General features: G+C 36.1%; 1 protein-coding gene across 6 annotated transcripts in view; it reads right to left on the reverse strand.

The window, feature by feature from the left end:
- The window catches only part of LOC109423281 (uncharacterized), a 217,129-nt gene that overhangs the window by 56,381 nt on the left and 148,273 nt on the right, over positions 1-12,475 (reverse strand). The gene's annotated exons all lie outside the window — the stretch shown is intronic.

Below are 12,475 nucleotides of genomic sequence, written 5' to 3' on the forward strand. Positions count from 1 at the left end.
TGAAAATGGTTGTTGTGCAATTACTCATACCTAAAGCCATACCTCCAGAACTGTATTTTTTCATAATTAAAAAAAAACATTTACAAAGTTTGTTTTCAAATAAAATATCCCTCAAGTATTGTAAAAAGCATTGAAACATCTCCTGTTAAAATTTCAGTAATTTTGGTACGCATTTCAGGCAGTTACAGAGAGACAAGTTTATATATAATTTTGTAGTTATTTTAAAACATATTTTTATAAAAAGAACGAGTAACTTCCACTACATCCTGCAAACTTATATGCAGATATTTGCAGCTACAACCTTCACAGATTGATTCTCCTACTCAAATCTGATCATTTGATGGCTGACGATTGATTAAATGTGGTCAAGAACATGTTTGAAATGCTACATGAATTTTTGTTATGTATATATTCTATGGGTAAAATTATGTGCCTATTACTCACAGCCCCATTAGTCCAACAACATCCATTTCCACTTTTTGGTGTTTTGAATTTGAAAGATAAACATTTATTCTGATTTTCTGCGTTGAAAATCATTTGAAAATCCACTTGGTTTTGTTATACGAAGACGCGGTGTACAACTCAAAATTGATGTAATTTTTCGACAAATTTTGAAAATGTCAAATTGCATAACAGTACTCACGCTCTCAAGCAAAATATGCGACAGAAACATACATAAAAATGTTTTTTCTGCATTCTTGGGAACTTCATTGATTTATAAAAAATATACAAACTCATGAATTAGAAAATCAATTTTTCGATTTTTAGCCTATGGCGGTACTACTGTGCAACTGTTGCATACATTTTGAGAAGAACTGCCGACAAAACCACCAATTGAGTTGCCAAAGAAATTACCATTGGGATTGCCGCAGAAATTTCCCAAGGAATGAATGAAATCCTAAAAAAAAACTTCGTATGAAATGCCTGATCAATTCCCAAAGTAATTCAAAAGAAAAATAAAGCAAATGCAGTAGACGCCATAAAAAAAACAAAATATTTAAATCATTTTTCAAATTAATTTCCAAAGATGTTTCCAAATGAACTACGGAAGAAATATCACAAGAAATTGCCGATTGAAATCAGAAGAAAATGGCCACGGGAACTCTAAAAAGAAATTCCTGAAGGTGTTTCAAACCAAAACCCCGAAAGATATCGCATTGAAATGGTCAAATCCAAAAGAATGGCCGAAGAAATTCCACCAAAAGACATTCCAAAAACATTACCTGAAAAGTACGCAGAAATTTTTTTGAGGTAATTGCCGAATGAATTTACAAAGGAAATGCCGAACAGGCAACTAGCTCAATTCAATAGAAGCAATCAATTCATTCAATAATAAGTTTCCAGGAAAGTTTCGAAGAAATTTCCAAGGAAATGACCAAAAAAGTGTTCAATGGAATCGCCATAATATTTTATAAACATATAAAAACCATATTCCCAAGTTTTCGATTTTGCGTGACGTAATCTATAAACAGCGTTCTTGTGGCTTGTGATGAATTCGTTGTTCTACAGTAATTCGTCATGTTGTACTTTCTTGGAGAATGCGATTATGATATATTGGTTTGGGGAAATGGCATACCATACTCTCCATAAGGTGAAGGTGAGTCTGTCACATTCTACAACGGTAAAATAAGCTTGAAACAACCCAGCAGGACATCGCAGCAGAGGCATGTCCAGAGGCGCATGGCGGTTCAGTCTAAATCGTCGACGAAAATTTGACCCGGCAATAAGTTAAGGCGATGTTCCCCGATGATTCTACCACATCACCATGTGTGTGCCTGTGCATGTTTGAAAGTTAGTAGAAGTGGCACCCTAATGATACAACAGCGTTCTTTTGACTGCCGAAAGATTGAGATACAGCGATGATATCATTTTAACCAACCATGAAGCAATACGAGCCGAGAACAGGCAGCCGTCAACACCAGCACCTAGCCCCGCCCAGTCATCCGATTCCCCCATCACCCCAAAGAGGCGGTGAAAGGTTAATTAAATAAATGTGCAAAATGCTCTGCTGCCTAGCATCGCGTTGCCGTCAGTTTGGTAGGAATGTATCCTCCTTTTGAAGGCTGGCGGGCGTGGGTGCTTTCCGCAAAATTATGCTAATTATTTGAATTATTGATGGATTTTGCAGACTTGGCGGCGGCGGCGTCATTTCTGTCGATGCCAGTATGTCGTGTCACGTGTGCTATGCTGTTGGAGTGGAATATATGCGAGATCCAGGAAATTCAATTAGCGAATGATTGAGGACGGTTGGCTGGATGAAGGAATCCGAATTCCTGGTTTGTGTTATGTTATGCTTCGTAGAGCTTAAGATGCGATTTTCCCGATGGTTGAATTGACTGCTCCTTCGTGTTTCGATGAATTAACATCCATTCCCAGGTAATTAATCCATTTCAGTAATATTCAATTTTAGCCTCTTAAGTTAAGCATGGATGATGTTTAAGATGCTCCTCGAAAATTGGTCGAAACTTAGAAGTTCATTTCAGTAGCTTGATGTTCTGAACAAATCCTAATCATCATTTTACGCTGGAGCCTCTTTTTATGCCACAGGATGGGGTTGCATAATTTAAAATATGCATACAATAAAAAGGGAATGAATGGGACCGAGTTTGCGAGAAAAGGTCTTGCTGTTGGGGCCGAGAACACTCTCAGGAAGAACCCAGAGAAATCAAATGAAGGGGGTTTCAGGAGCCTTTAAGAACGTTAAGCCCACCCAAATTCCCCTGGAACTACCCTGAGATCCCCTGAAGCGCTCTGAGATTCCCTGGAAGCCATTGGCGTATCTAGGATTTTTTCCTAGGGGGTGCCAATTTCAGTGGCTTCCAGGTTGTTTTGCTTTTTTTTTGTAAAAAGAAATATCGATGCACCCTCAATTTCTTAGTACAATGATATATTGTGTCGCGAGACAAATTAGCCCGAAAATTTAAACACGCTGTTTTAAAGAACAGTTTTTTTTTGAAAAATCCGAACCGTTGTACTGACTTAGCACTCTCCCCGCCATGTGAGGTTTGAATACTTGATAATTTGATTACGTATAATACATGGAATTTGTATTTTCAGTTTGAACTTTACAATCATCACAACCCCTTTGTTTTGTGGATTGAATACATTGATTAAGAATACATTTTCAGAGCAATTATTAGAAGTGTAAATCTCGGAAACTATCAAATATCCACAAATTTGCGTGTAACTTGTATTCATCGTGACATCCTCTTTGTTTATTGCATGATAACAACCCTTATAAAATAGTGTTGAAGAAAAATTTTATGAGTCATTTTTCCCTCCGCTGTTGTAGAAATTAAACCACTGCGTCCAATAAGCTGAACTTTTGTGGCATTGTAAAAGTTATAAATACTTGAAATTGCAAAATCAGGATACATATCTGCATTTTTGGTTCGACCACAACATTAATAGCGAGCTTCGATTTTTCTCTTCGGGATTCTGATTCTATGCTATAATATAATAAAGAAATTTGTGTTTTTGGGAAAATATTGTTTCGGTAATTCCTCAGGGAATATTCCCGGCAATTTATTTGGAAATTGTTTTGCAATTTATTTTAATTAAGACTTCTTTTAGAAATCTCTCAGTAATTCCATTGAGTTTGGCAAATTTCTTCGGCAATTTCTTTAGGAATTTACTTGGTAATATTATGTCTGGAATTTGATACTAAACAACTTTTACGCATCCTTTGAAAATTGCATCGGAGATTACCTTGGAAATTTCTTTGGCAATTCCACTAGGAGTTTATTTGGCTTATTTTTGAATGTTTGCGGAAATTTTTATAGAATTTATTTTGACAATTTATTTTGATATTGGATTCGGTCAATTTCTTTAAAAAGCCTTACTATTTTCATCAGGAATTTCGCTAGTAGTTCTTATATGAATTCTTTTGGCAACTAATTTGAAAGCTCTAAGGTAATTTTGATGTTTTTTTTCGGCAATTTCTATGGGAATTTGTCAGGAAATTTTTTTTTTCAGCAAGTCCAGTTGAGAATTTCTGACTTTCCAGTTTAGCTATTTTCGAAAGCAATAAAATGAAATACAATTAAATCATGAAGAATGAGAAAAGTAATCACGATAAAATTGCCTGAGAAATTTGCAGAATAACTGAAAAAGAAATTGCTTAAATAATTACGGAGGAATAGCCATAGAAATATAGAAAAAATAAATTCAAAGAAATTGTTGATTGCATTCCCAAGAATGTAACTAGCTGAATATCAGTTCCTTAAACTAAAGTTTGCTTAAGAGTGGTTTGTTCATCTCCTATAAAGCTAAAATGTTTGTTGGGTTCCAATGAAACTACCGTAGAAATTTTCAAAAAAAAAAAAAAACAATCCGAAGGAACCCTCAAAGAAATGCCCATACTGCGGTTTAGCAAATACGGAGCCGTGTGTTCTCAAATCCCACCAGAACGCGATTATTTTTCCACAAATTAATCTCTCATTTAGTCAATTAGCAACATTCTGTGTCTTCTAATTAATTACAAGTTTTACCCGTTTTTCCTATAGAATTTCACTAGAGATTTCTCTAGTAATACCTCCTAGAATTTCTCGGAAAATTCCAACAATTTCCAAAATTCGTATAGGGATTTCTCTAGAGATTTCTATTGGGATTCTTTCAGCTAGAATTCCTTGAAGAAGGCCAAGAGGAGTTCCAGGTGTAATACCATGATTAATTTCTAGAGAAATCCATGAATTCCTGGATGAGTCTTTAGAAAAAATCCCTGGAAGAATCAATAGGAAGTATCCTAGGAAAACTGGCTAGAAGAATCCCGGCAATAATTCCAGAAGAAATCTCTAGAGGGATACCTGCAGGTATCACAGTAAGAATTTCTGGAGGAGACCTAGGAGGCATTCCTGAAACATTAGAAGCAGCAGGAATCGCTTATGGAATCCTAGGAGGAGTTCCTGGATGAAGGTCAAGGGGAGTTCCTGGAGAAGTCCAACAAGAAATATTTGGAGAAATCTCATATTTTTTTTAGGATTTCCAGGAGGACACACCGAAGATACTTCTGCAAGACTCCTAGGAAGATTCCCTTAAATAATCCCAGTAAGTTTTTGAAAGAATCCCTGGAAAAAATCATAGAAGAATTCTGGGATGTATTACAGTAAGAATGACTGGAGGAGCCCTAGGAGGAATTGCTGAAGGAACCACAGCAGGAATAGCTTGAGAAATCCAGCTGAAAATCCTGGATGAAGGCAAAGAGGAGTTCCTTTAGGAATCCCATGGGAAATTAATGACTGAATCCATGGACAAAATATCTTGGATAAAAAATCCTGGAGGAATCACCGGAGAGTTTCTGAAGAAATCACAGGAAAAATCTCAGGAGGTATTCTTAGAAGGATTCTGGGATGTATCACTGTAGAAACCTCAGCTGAAATCCTAGAAGGGATTGCTGGAGAAAAATGTACAGGAATTTCTAGAGAAACCCCATCAGGAATGCCGGGGGGAATCCAAAGAAAAAATCCTTGGAATACCTAGAGAAGTCCCTGCAAGAACCAGTAGAGGTATTCTGGTAGAATCTATAGAGAAAGCCGTGAAGGAATCGCAGGAGGATTTCCTGGAAGAATCTCAGGAAGAACTCCAGCCATAATGCTAGCATAAATTCGTATAGGAATCACTTGGAAGAATTTCTGGAGGAATTGATGGAAGAATCACAGAAGGAGTTGTTTGAGGTATTCTTGGAGGAAGGCCAAAAGGAGTTTTTGCAGGAATTCCATGAGGATTTTCTGGAGAAATCTTTGGATAAAATCTCTGGAGGAATTCCTGGATGAGTCCTTGGAGAAATCCCTGGTGGAGCAACCAATGGAATTTCTGAAAGAATTCCGGGAAAATTGCCTGGAAAGGTCTCAGCAAAAAAAGCCAGGAGAATGCTCTAGAAGAATCTGTAGCATAATTTCGGAAATACCACACTTGAAATTTCTGGTGGAAGATAGCTGGATGAACCGCATGAATTGCTTGAGCAGTCACAGCTGGAATATCAGGAGGAACTCTTAGAATTTCGGGAGCTGTCATAGAACTAATTTCTAGAGAAATCCTAGAATCAGTAATGCCAGGGGTATCTTAAGAGAAGTTCCTCTAACAAATGCCTGGAGGAATTCGGTAGAATCGGTAGAAGTATACTGGAGGAATTCCTGATGGAATCGCAGGAGGAATTTCTGGAGGAATCTCAGAAAGATTTCCTGGATGGATTGCAGCAAGTTAATATGCCAGAAGAAATCCCTAGAAGGAGTCCTTATGGGAATTGCTTGAAGAATTCCAGCTGAAATTCATGGAGGAAGGTCAATAAAAATTCTTGGGGAAATCCCCTCTGGAATTTCTGGAAGAACCTCTGTAGAAAGTCCTGGATATATCCTTAAAGAAATGTATGGAAGAATCAATGAAGGGATTTTATAGAAAAATCTCAGGGAGATCTTCCGGAAGAACTTTCCTAGAAGAATTCCAGAAGGTACCGCTGTGAGAATTTTTAGTGGAAGAGAGAAATTGCTCGAAGAATCGCAGCAGGAGTTGCTTGAGGAATCCTAGACACAATTCCCGGAGGAAGGCCAATATAAGCATCTGGAGGAATTCCATGAGAAATTTCTGGAAGAATCTCTGAATGAAATCTCTGAAAGAATTCCTGGAATAATCACCGGAGGAACTTTTAAAAGGATCCCAGGAAGATTGCTTCAAGAATTCCACCAGAAATTCCTGAAGAAATCCCAATAGAATTTTTTAGAGGAATCCCTAGAAGAATTCCGAGAAGAATCATAGTAAGAATTTCCAAAGAAATCCTAGCAGAATTTAATGGATCAATCCCTGCAGAAATTTCTAGTATGTACAACCCCATCAGGACTGCCTGGAGTATCCTAAGGGAAGTTTGTTGAAGAAATACCGGGAGGAATCCATAAAGGAAGCCTAGAGAAATCACTGTATGAATAGGTAGAGGTATTTCTGGAGGAATCTATGGAGAAGTCTGTTAATAATTCTTACCAATATCCTAAACGCTAAAACGTACAACAGTTATACATATAAGTAATAGCGGGCGTGCTTAAGTTTTGTTCAAATTAATAAATATTGGAATTATTGTGTGAAGTTTTAAATTTTAGGTGACTGTCAAGGAAAAATTCTAGGGGGTGCCAAATTTGTTCTAGGGGGTGCCAGGCACCCCTGGAACCCCCCCCTAGCTATGCTGGAAGCCCATTGAAAGTACCTGAAACGCCCCTCAGATCCCCAAAAACGTCCCTGGAAACCTCCTGAGACTCCCTGAAACGCCCTAGAAACCCCTAGAATCCCCCAGAAGCCCCCTGAGACCTCCTGGGACCCCCCCCCCCCTGATGTGATGGTTAAAGCACGTGTCTTTCACACCGAGGACCTGGGATCGAATACCACTCCCAGCGAACTTAAAAAAATGTGAATTCTTTCTTCGGAAGGGAAGTATTGCCGTGGGTCCCGAGATGAACTAGTCTCGGACTGAAAATCTCGTTAATACAGATAAAAAACTCTTAGCTCCCCTGAGAATCCCTGGAACTCCATTGAAACCCCCTGGAACCCTCCTGGAACAGTGCTGTCATGGTAAAATCTGATCTGGTTACTCAAGGTTTCCAAATTGCAGGCGCCCTCCAATACTGTTACGCCTCATGGAAATGACATCAATATTGTGCCTTATTTATAATTACTCTGGGGAAACCTATGAATTATTTTTTTTTCCAAGAAATTATTTTGTAATTATTTTGGAAGTTCAGCTGGAATACCCGTAACGTGGGTAGATCACCTTCCAATGGTGCGTTACGGCGTAAGATCTACCATAACAAATTTTGATTTCGTAATTCTCCAGCTCGGTTAATTTAAATGCAGGAAAATTACAAGATCAAAATTTGGTTTACTTTTTGTGTTTTGTTTTGTTTTTGTATTTTCACTACTAATACTCCATTTGTTTCAGTGTTATTGCTTGATTTTAACTATAACTTTAATATAACAACTATTTATTTCAGCGTTGTTCAGGTAAATAAAGGTAAATGTAGGTCAATTATATATCAAAATAATATTTATTATTTCAGGTAAAATCAGGTAATTGGTCAACTATATAATTAATTATATTTAAATTACATGATACATGGGATTTTGGGAGGGGTAGCCTAAGGAAGCTAAATGAACTGGTTTCTGGACAAATGTTCGTGGGGTGGCCAGTCTTTGTCACGAGATAACAACCATCGTGTTGTCTTCCGAAGGTTTCCAGTGAATTTAGCTTACCCTGCTACAACAAACCATCAGGTAGATCATTCCCTTCTGGTATGACTCTGCAGCCATAGGTAATCCTTGCGCTGATGGTGGGTACACAATCATCATCATCATCATCATCATCATCATCATCATCATCATCATTTTGGAAGTTCAGCTGGAACTCTTTTAAAGATTTTTCCGAGAATTATTTTAGAATGCTTTCCAACCCATGCATTTAGATTTTTTTCCGAAAATTACCTCCAGGGACACAGCCAGAAATTCCTTTAGGGATTCGTTCAGGATTTATAAGAAAATTTTACAGAGTGTTTATTGAAAGAAGCTCCTTACAGGATTCCCTAGAATGAGTTCAGCAAGAATTCCTGCTGGTATCCTTTTAGAATACATTTCTGTCCATGTATTTCGTTGAACTGCTCCAAGGAATTTTACATTCTTTCAGGAATTCCTCCAAGAATTTTGCTTGGGTCTTCGTCAGGAGTTTCTCAAAAAATCTGTCAAAAGATTCATCTTGACACTAGAGTTTTTTTCAGACATTCGTGCTGGGATTTCTTCAGGAATTCTTTGGGAAATTCCTTCAAGGACTGCTATGTCGTGCATTCCTTCATGCATTTCTTCAAAAATTGATGACGGAATTTTTCCACGATTTCAGAATGATCTCCATTAGTTTTTATTTGAAATTTCCATCAAAATTTTCTACAAAATATGCAATTCCAGGATAATTTGTTTAAGACATCCAGAAATACTTTTAGAAACTCCTTCAGTGTTTTCCTATAGAAGTTCAGACAGTTTTTCCAGAAACTCTTTTTGTTAATAAGTGTTGAAATTTCTCTAGAAGTTCCTTCAGGTATTGTTCAATATATTCAGGTATTCTCTCAGCCAAATTCTCAAGAGATTCTTCTGGAAGTTCCTCTGGGGGTTTCTCCAGAAGATCCTCCAGGTATTCTCTAGGGATGAGTTAGGAATTATTCATACCTTGCTTAGGGATTCTTAAAATAAAAATCCGGTCAGGCTTCAGGAATTTATCCAAAGACTTTCCCTATAATTCCTCCTGAAATTACTCCAGAATATATTCCTTACCATTTTTCCAGGTAATTTTTCAAAGACTCATTAAAAAAATGTTTTTTTTAAAATTTACTCAGAGTATCGCTAAAAAATGCCTCCATGTTTTTTATTTGACTCTGCAGTTTTTCCTTCAAAAATATCTCCAAGTACATTAGGGTATTTTTGTGTACTAATTTCATCAGAACTTGTATAAGATTTTTTTCTAAGAATTTTTCCAGAGGTATCTCCAGGAGTTCCTTCAAGGATTCCTTCAGAAAATCCTCCAGGGATCCCTCAAAAATTTATTGAGGGATTCCTTCAAGAATTCCAGCAGTACCTTTGTCTGCAGTTCCTGCAAGGATTTCTGCAGACACATTCAAGAGATGCATTCAGGAAATCCTTCATGGATTTCTCCAGGAATCTATGGAAAATTTTCCAGGGAATCACTTCTAGAGTTCCTTCCGAAGTTTCTAATGATTTTTTTTTTATTTAAGGTTGCATTTTTAAAAGTTTCTTTAAATATGCTCCCTGAGATTTTTCCAAGAATTCCTACAGAGATAACTTTAGAAAATTTTTCAGAACTTTTTATCCTGGAATTCCTCTAAAAGAAATTACAAGAATTTCTTCTTGAAATTTCCAAAGGATAACCAGGAGTGAGTTTTAAAGGGATTCCTGCAGACAATGATCCAGGGACTTTCTTAGAAATTTCTTAAAGGATTATTTCAAGAATTCTTCCCGTTAATTTTTGAACAATTTTCGAAAGAACTTCTTAAAAAAATCTCTGGAAAAATATCTGAATTCTGAAGAAATTTCTCAGGAAATTCTTTGAGCAACCCTTGGAAAAGTATCCAAATGAATCTCTGTAGGTTTTTTAAATAAATTTTTCGAGTAATTTCTGAAAAACTCCATGAAAGATCTTGCAGAAATTCCAGATGAAATCCTTGAGCTTTTGATGGAGTCTCTTGAGATATTTTTGAAGGTGTCCCTGAAGGAATTTCAGAAGGAATTCGATAAGGAATTACTGAGATAATCTCTTTCAGAAATTCCAGAAAGTGAATTTCTCGGAGGATTTTCTGAAAGTAATCCGGGAGCAATCCTTGGATGTATTTTTGAATGAATTTCTTTAGGAATATTTGGAGGAACACCTGCAAAAGCTTCTGTTAAGATCTCTCGTAAAAAACTCTTGAGATATTTCTAATGGTATTCCTGTAGAAATTCCTTGAAAATATTTCGGAGAAACTTCCGAAGGATTTTCTAAATAAATACCTAGAACAATTAATAAAGAGAGAAAAAAAACTATAGTAATCTCTGGTGGACTTTTTAGAAGCAACTATAGAAATCTACCTAAAATCATTCTCTGAGAAATTTCTGAAGGAACTCTTGAGGGAATATCTGAAGGAAGCCCAGGTGAAATTTCTAAAGGAATCAATGGAAGGATTTCTGATAGAAAACTTTGAATGAATTTCTAATGGATTCTGTGGAAGATTTCTAAAGAAATCCTTGAAGAAATTTCTGGCGGAATCCTGAACTTCTGATTTTCAAAAGAAATCACTGAAAACCTTTACTTCCCTTCCGAAGGAAGAACTCACATTTTGCGAGTTTGTCGGGAGTGGGATTCGATCCCAGGGCCTCGGCGTGATAGTCAAGTGTTCTAACCATCACACCAGGTCCGCTCCACTCCCTCCATGGAATTTCTGTAGGTATTCGTGGATGGTTTTCTTATTTAATCCTTCGATGAATTTTTGAACGAATCCTTCTCTCAAAGAGTTTTTGAAGAAATTGCTAAAAGGATTTCGTAAGAAATTCGTGGAGGAGCTTCTGATGCAATCTATGCAAGATTTTCGAAAATAATGTTTTGAGAAATTTCGGAGTAATAGCAAGTGAAATTTCTGAATAAAGAAACTTAACAGGGATCAAACCCTTGATAAAATTTCCGAATTAATCATAAAAAAAATTCAAAGAGCCCGTAGAGGAAGTTCAGGTGGAATTTGTGGGGGTGCTCCTTGAATATTTTTTTTGAAAAATACCCGAGAAGAATTTCTGAAAGAATTCAGAAGGAAAGCCTTTATTATGTAGCGCAAAAAATATCAAAGAGGTGATTTTCTTATACTTAGAAAAGTGAAAGAAAAATTCCGCCCTCCATGAAGGAGCTTGGGGCGCAAAAATAAAATTTCCTCATATTTGGATATCCAATATCACAGTAATTTTCACACATATGAAGGAACAAAATCTTGAAAATAAACAACATGGGCGATTTACATAAATTTGGGAAACGTAAGAGCAATTTTCAAAAGTTTTAAATGAGACTGTTCACAAAGGTAATTTTTCTGAAATTTGTGAGGACAAAAAAAATTTTTCAGTTTCATACAAGTAAGAGAGAGCAAAATCAAATAGAAATCAAATTTTTATTATATTTGTGATGGCGTAAAATTTTTGTAAAACTCACATAGGGGAATTTTTTTTATTATCGTACAAATTGGTACCAAGGGTCTCAGAATTCAATGAAATTTTTTTCACAGGTAGGATTTTATACATATATGAACAAAAACAAAATTGAAAAAAAATCAGGGTCACCTAATTTTCCGGAAAACTCCAGTGGAAAACCAACATTTTCCACAGACACCACCTACTTTGAATAATCATAACTCAAGAACGAAGCATCGTAGACACAATGTTTTTTGTGTAATCATAATCAAATTTTCTCAGCAATTGAAAAAAAAAAATACAAAATGAAAATTGTTTATCACAAAATTTTCCACTGTTGAGGAAAATCGGTTGGAAAAGTCGGAAAAACTATTTTCGCACTCCAGGAAAATAAAAAAATATATATATTTTTGGAAGGGAATTATATAAGCTATATTCTGTGAAATTTTCAAGATGTGTTCTTGAGTTATGACCAATTTTCTGTAAATTTTCCAGATGTGCTATATGAGCCGTTTTTTTGAAAAATCATAACTTAAGAACGAAGCATCGTAGACATAATGTTTTTTTTTTGTGAAATCGTAAGTAAATTTTCACAGCAATCCAAAAAAAAAAATATAAAATGAAAATTGTTTTTCACAAAATTTTCCACTGATGAGGGAAATCGGTTGGAAAAGTCGTAAAAACTATTTTCAAGGTCCTTAATTCAAAAAAATTTTTTTTTTGGTAGGGAATTACATAAGCTATATTCTGTAAAATTTTCAAGATAAGTTTTTTCTCCGTTCCTGAGTTATGA

The sequence above is a fragment of the Aedes albopictus genome, chromosome 2 (genome assembly GCF_035046485.1).
Source record: "Aedes albopictus strain Foshan chromosome 2, AalbF5, whole genome shotgun sequence".
Taxonomy (NCBI): Eukaryota; Metazoa; Arthropoda; class Insecta; order Diptera; family Culicidae; genus Aedes; species Aedes albopictus.